The sequence below is a fragment of the Mus caroli genome, chromosome 9, assembly GCF_900094665.2.
Source record: "Mus caroli chromosome 9, CAROLI_EIJ_v1.1, whole genome shotgun sequence".
In the NCBI taxonomy this organism is placed as follows: domain Eukaryota; kingdom Metazoa; phylum Chordata; class Mammalia; order Rodentia; family Muridae; genus Mus; species Mus caroli.
The window spans coordinates 29601212-29608387 of NC_034578.1; the positions used below are offsets into that span (position 1 = coordinate 29601212).

Below are 7176 nucleotides of genomic sequence, written 5' to 3' on the forward strand. Positions count from 1 at the left end.
ATGGTACCTCAGGGAGTGTTTGCATGGAAGAAAAGGGAACAAGCCTGTTGTGGATTTATTTATTTTTTTCTTTGTGGAGAGCCTGAATTTGTGAACCTTTCAGCCTAGGCAGTAAGTCAGAGGAATAGTGTCTGGAGCTTGCAAGAGAAGCTGACCTTTCAGGTACCTGGTGAGCAACAAAGTGTTTGACACACAGGGATGCAGTAATGGATTCTCACTTTTCTCTACTACTGCTATTGCTGGTGTTTATGACCAAAAGCTTTCTACTACTGAAAAAGTCCTTAACTGTTAAGGATTCCTACATGAAGGTATCAACAGAAGACTGGGCAATGCTCTCAACCAGTGAGGAAATAAGTGAGTAACTAAATGGATCATTGATGGACCCTAAAATGCAGACGAGTTTCATATAAACCACAACAGCAGTGCCTTCCTATAACTCCATCAGGGTTGCTCAGAAAATTTAAGTAAACCTGGCCAAAAATCACTAAGGAACATCTCACAGGTATAAACCAGGTCTTGGGCACCAATCCACAGGCTGTTTCTTCTATCCAATGTTATTTTCTGTCATCATTTTGTAGGTATTGGTTCTGATTTGATTCTCCCCAGCAGAGCCATGACACCATCACTCAGTGTTGCTTCCCAGGTCTTCTCTGACACCTCAGACATTAGTGTTACAGTCTATAATTCTGCTTTTGGGCCTCCTATCCTCTCTAGGAGACGTTTTCTCTTCTCTTTTATATGGTAAGAAGACTTGTATGACATCCCCCTATCATTTCTCTTCTGCCTCTCTTGTCCTTTACATGGTACCAATGTCACAGAATCACAGAGGGAAAAACATGTGTTTCATGTTGACTATGACATATGTCTGCTTGACTATGGAGACAATACTCTCTCATAAAAAGACCACAGCCTCTTGAGGGGACCCAACATGTGCCCAAGACTCATATTATAAAGCTCCTTCAGCCAAGAAGTAGAATACAGCCTCAGACAGTCGGAAGGTAAAAACAAAGGGGAAAGAATCGAGGAGAACTAAGCTGTGGCATAGACAATTGCCTGTCCCAGGGCCAGGGGGCAGAGAATCACAGTCTAGGAAACCATTTAAAGATCATCTTCACAAAAAATGGCTAAGTCTTAGTACAGTTTTACACTGTGCTACTTCTTTGTTGTTAAGTTGCAAGAGTTCCAATTTTTATGTAAAATTTCATAATTTGAATGTAAACCTCTAGCTGGATACATATTTTATGAGAGTTTCCCCACACTGCATTAGCTGTTTTTCACATATTGACTGCTGCATTTGCTGTGGAGAAGCACTCCAGTGTGCTACACTCTGTCTTGTTCAGTTTTGCTTCTGATGTCTGTACTTAGAGTTGGATCCCTAAAAAATTATTGGCAAAACCAATGTTAGCCAGATTACTTTCAGTTTTATTCTAGAACTTTTGTTTGATGAAGACCAATTAATGAGTTGGATTTTCTTCTTATGCATTAAGCAACCTCTCGCAACATTTTTAGTATGTGGATATTCAAGTCTCTCCAACTATTTTTGGGAGAACTATCATTCTCGTGTGTTCTCCTGACGTTTTGTGGCTTAGATGAGTTTATTGTCAGTGGTTGTTTAGATAAGAAACATCCCCCATTTGTTTATTTATTTGAAAATTTAATATTCAGGTGGTGGTGATATTTGAGGGAGGTTATGAAATCTTTAGGGTGTACCCTTGCTTAAAAAGTAACTCACTGGATTTAAAAGTGTTTAGACTCCCTCGGTTTCCTTTTTCTCTCTCAGGTTGCAGCATGCAAATGAAATGTGAACATAAAGCTTCCAACTGCCGCCATCAAGACATGCCCTCCCTTCCAGGTAGACCCTTGGGAAAAGTAAGTTAAAACAACACCTTCTTCCTTAAGGTTGTTTGGGTCATGTTATTTTACTAGCAACAGAAACATAATAATGCCTATGCATGTGTGAGTTCATTATAGACTCTGTACCTCACTTCATGATCTGCAATTCATGCCAGTTCCATGCTATTTTTATTACTATAGCTTTGTCTTTTACTTTAAAGCCAAAAGTATGGTGCCTCAATACATTTATGAAAAAGAAAAGTCCAACCATCTCTTTACTAAACTACAATAATCTCTACCTATAGTCTAATTATTTTACTTTATATCCAGAGATAAGTGTTGTCTTCAACCCTCAGCAGGGAAACTTCTTTGAGCAACATATGGAGAGTATTATAGAAAAACACAACCTGTTAAAATGCAGAATTGTGGAGCTCACTCATAGTGCGTATATCTTACTAAATCCTCCCACACCCAAGGCTCAAGGAACATTGTGCAAGAGGACATGGAAAGACTGGGAGAGCCAGAAGATCAGTGGGTTCACTGTGAGATCATGTCTCCTAGAAATGCCATAAACCTCACCCTTAAAGTCTTACCAACATGTCTGCCTACACATGAGCTGAACAAGAACAACACATAAGATGAATGGGGAAAGCCCATCTGACCTCAACCCTACATAAAGAACTACAGACAACTAAGACATGCTGAGTGTGGAAGGCATAGACTTTACCAGGAAAGAACACTACACTGCACTTGCTTGTCCAGTAACAAATGATCATTCCTGAAAACATAAATATTAGTAACATTATAAAGACTGAGCAGTTTATATTTAGAAACACACACACAGACACACACACACACACACACACACCAATAATTAATGAAAGAGAGGTCAGACATCTGAAATGGATATAGGAGGTTTGTAGGAAGAAATGGGAAGGGGAAAAGAGATACTTATTTTATAACCTAAAAATATAATAAACAAAAAAACACCAATACCCCTTATCTTCAAAAAGATGCAAATCAAGGCCATGGCGATATATCATTTTCTGAAGTGTCTGGATGGCAATTACAAACAAAGACAATAAATGGGGGAAAGGTATATTAAAAAATAGCACCTGTATGTTGCTAATTAAAATGAACAATTTTACAGATGTTATGGAAAACAGTATGGAGATGCCTCCATAATTAAAAATAGAATTACCATAAAAGCCATCGATCCAACCTCTGGCCATATGTCTGAAGGAAATGAAAATAGTGTTTTGTTATATGTATTTCTGTTTTATTGAAATATTATTCACAATATACAGGTTATAAGATTAACCTGACTGTCCATTGATGGATGGACAAATAAAATGGGGCAAACATACTTTGTGGGCATCTTAATTAGAGAGAAGCTGCCATATTTAAATGGTTGAATCTGGAAGGCATCATGTTAAATAAAATAAGCCAGATGCAGCAGGGTACATACAGTGTGATCTCATATGTAAAAGTCAAACTCACAAAAGCCAAGAGAAGAATATTATTTTCCAGAGGCTGGAAACAGGAGAAAGGGTAAGAAAAAAGGTGGTCAAAGGGTACCAACTATAGACTGTAAACTGAATAAAGTTTGCAGAAATACCCTGTACCCTTGTGGTAATTGTTTCCTTAAAATGTGCAACAAGCATAGGTTTTAAATGTCCTCACTACAGATGTAAGCACACACACACACACACACACACACACACACACACACACACACACACCACTTCTAACTGGGGTGACATGTGTGTTAATTAATGTGATTGCAGCACACATATTGAATATACATTATCTTAATTTCTCTACTACACTTCAATAAAGTTGAGAAAAACCAAAATTATCCCTCCAGCATCTTGCCCCTTGCTTTACTGGGTGTGAGAGTTTGGCTCTGTGGACAGCTAAGAGGATTTAGCTCTCCCAGCTTCTTCCCATCCAGAACACATCCACAAGGTCCCTTTCCCCAAAAGAATCTAAGTTCTCAGTCCTCTGGGCTGTATGCCCAACACATGTGCCTAGGCCCCGTGCCAAGGCTATTGCCATAAGTCCTAAGTCTCTTTCCTTAAACCCTGCAGACTGCACTGAGGCCTCCTTCTTCCCCTCTATCTAGAAGCCATCTCATAAAGGCAAAGAAATAATTATTTACTCTGTTATTCACACAACATTACCCATTGCTTCCATTCTGTGAGCACTCTGTGGGCATTAACTCTTTCAGGCACAGATGCTAAACAAGGTGATAAATGTATGAGACATTTGTTAAGTCACCTACATGTTCCCCAATTTAGTTCACTGAAATCACCAATTTGAAAGTTTGGGGCTAATCATGAAAGAGAATGGAAGACATACAGCTCTAGACATACTTCTTCCATTTAGTTCATTAATATTTATGGTCTGCCTACTATGTGTTAGGAACAGTTTTGTCAAAGTTTGGCACAGGAGTGGACTCCCGAGTAGGATGGGTTGTTCGACTCTCCTCTTATAATTCGTTGTCCCACTATTGGGAACTTTCAATTCACTGTAAAGCCCAGAGAAAGTTTGGAAATAAGATGGATAAAACAAACAAAAATGCTTGGAAGAAAGACTGTCTACAGTTGACATGCAAAAACTTCAGCCTCCCTGCAAAAAACATACAGAAATAAATAAATATGAGAACTAGCAACAACAAAAACATTTCAACTCACCCACATCATTTGACACTTCCCGTGGTGCACTGCAAAGTCAATTTGTATAGACACTCGCAAAAGGGCTCCTTTCATTTGCCATGGAGATCTCAGCACACTCCACATTTCATTCATGTTAATTAAGCTAACATGTCAAAACAATTACCTCATATAGACTGGAAACATACTTCCTCCCATTTCTAAGTTTGGTTTGAGCCCAGTGTCAAGAGGTGTTTGCTAATGTTTCCTCATTTCAACCTCATTTCAGCACAGCTTTTCATACAAAAGGTTTTCATCCGACCCCACACCTGGGACCTCGTCTTCTACAGTCCTACAGCTACATATAACTTAAGGTGGGAAGCAATGTCAGTGTCAGTGATCTGTGCAATGCCGGTGTGTATGAGCTAGAGGAGAGCAATTTGGCAAACAATCCAGGGTACCACAGGCAGCAACCCTTTTTATAAATGAATACATGCGGCTGGTGTCTGGAATGGAGAGGCATCTTTTCGAGAAAAGCATCGAATTAAAAGAGCTGGCAAGTCAGGCAGAGGCGTTGTGACATGGGGGCTGTGGATGCTGTAACAATCTATTACTAGAGGGAGCATCCTCCGCTCCAGGTATTTGTTTGTTATAAATCACTCAACCTCCTTCCTTTTCTCCTGCAGTTAATATATTTTTCCTCAGCAAACATTATTTGCTGCACAGTGCTCGCTCTGTTCAGCTGATAGTGTGTGTGTGTCTATAGTTAGCATTTTTATTCAGCTAATATTTTCATTCAGTAACACTCACCAAGTGCTGGCTCTGTTATCATCACATTCACTGGAAATATATTCACCTGTTAACGTTTGTTTCTGCCTTTAAGAGGCTGTTTTATTTGCTAGATATTTTTATCGTGTAAAGACTGTCAGCTTTAGCCAGCATTGTAAGATATTTTGATCATTTTCCGAAAGATGCTATGAATTAGTGGCTGCTTCCCACATGAGAGAGGAATCTGGCCTTAGTCTTTGGCATCTTAAAATGGGAGTGGTGAGGGTATTTTTGGATCTAGGTGAGCCCAGTGCAGAACTGAATTACACTTTGAGAGTTTAAGTTATTCCAGTAAGGAAGGGAGAACTATAAGCCAAGAGATGGCCTCTTAACAAAGTAAATATCACCATCTTCAGTTGAGAAGAGCAAAAATTACTCCGGGGGTGGGGAGAGGACAGCATAAAGAAGTTTCTGCCTTCAGAAATGACTAGAAATGGCATTAGATAAGGTGTTGTCAAACTCTCTGAGCAATCTTCCATCCAAAGGCTTTGTTCAATATCAGTAGAATAGACGAGGTCATTTCATTCCATTGGGCTCTTAGATAAACTCCTATTCCAGATCCCTCCATGGGACCATTTACTTGAAGTACATGGTGGTGGAATGGCAGAGAAAGAAGTATTCTCTGTTCAGCCTCCTCTCCTACTGCCCACAGCTTTCCAATGCCTCTGCTCTTCACCTAGGATCAAGGAGAGCTGATGCTAAAGCCCATGTGCAAATGAGTGCATAAGTCAGCAGAGAAATCAGGAGTATAGTAGGACATGGGTGAGTGATCTTGAGTAATATTTAAGTAGAAAGAATTCTAGACTACCCCTGCAAGCTTTGCAGATGTGGCTGCTGGGCCACATGTGCTTCAGTAAGTGACAGAAAGGAGAGAGGCTAAATCTATGCTTAGTGCTCTGACTTTAAAACAGCTAAAGATTAGTAGCCTAAAATTCCCTGATAAAAAGGAAGATCCATTCTAAGATGATCACCAGTCTGGTACAAGGGCCTTGGATGTGAACCAGCCTGACATGACCACAAGTCTGGCACACCAAAGACCCCAGTGTCTCCCAGTACCAGGACCAAGCTGGAGCCCAGAGGAACCCTGCCTGGGACTGAGGACCCTAGGCAGGAGTGAGCCTGAGACAGGTGACCCTCTCATGGGGCATGAGGCTACTCAGGCAGCTCAGGGAAAGAGCAAGATGACCACCACACCAGCACGATGGGGTGTGGACAGGGAGCTACACTAAGAAGACCAACAGTCAGGTGCCACACAGTCCCTGGGGGTTGGTGTAGGCAGACCATGCCCAACATGACCCCTTTGCAGGCTCATAATGCATGACCAGGACATAGCAATCCTGAGACCACTTCTGTGATGAACTCAGACAGTCAGAGACCCCAGGTACCACTAAGAAGAGCAAGTAAGTAGTGGAGAAATGGAAGAGAAAGTGATGTGAGTATAATGAAGAAAGGCAGAACTGAAGACTTGGGGGTAGTAAGGAACAGACTGATGTAAGTTGTAGGTGACGCCACCTGGGATTGTGGTGGGGTCCTGGCCTATGCTGATATCTGGACTACTTCTAGGTTCATGGCCCTGCAGCAACAGCAGCAGCAGCAGCAGCAGCAGCAGCAGCAGCAGCAGCAGCAGAAGCAGCAGCAGAAGCAGAAGCAGAAGCAGAAGCAGAAGCAGAAGCAGAAGCAGAAGCAGAAGCAGAAGCAGAAGCAGAAGCAGAAGCAGAAGCAAAGGGTCTTTTACCACCAAAAGCCAGAAGATGTCCCTAGTCTGAGATGCTGCATGGGAACATGATGATATCTGAATGTTATTTAGAACAGGTCCCACTCCTCACATAGGGCATGAGAACTTACCTAAGCACTAGTCAGA

General features: G+C 41.2%; 1 non-coding gene across 1 annotated transcript; it reads left to right on the forward strand.

Annotated features, from left to right (window-relative positions):
• Window positions 1-6118: 6118 nt before the first annotated feature.
• LOC115032056 lies at window positions 6119-6249 on the forward strand. Its single transcript, XR_003837702.1, has one exon. It is a non-coding gene; the product is annotated as a small nucleolar RNA SNORA17 (small nucleolar RNA).
• The last annotated feature ends 927 nt before the right edge of the window (window positions 6250-7176 follow it).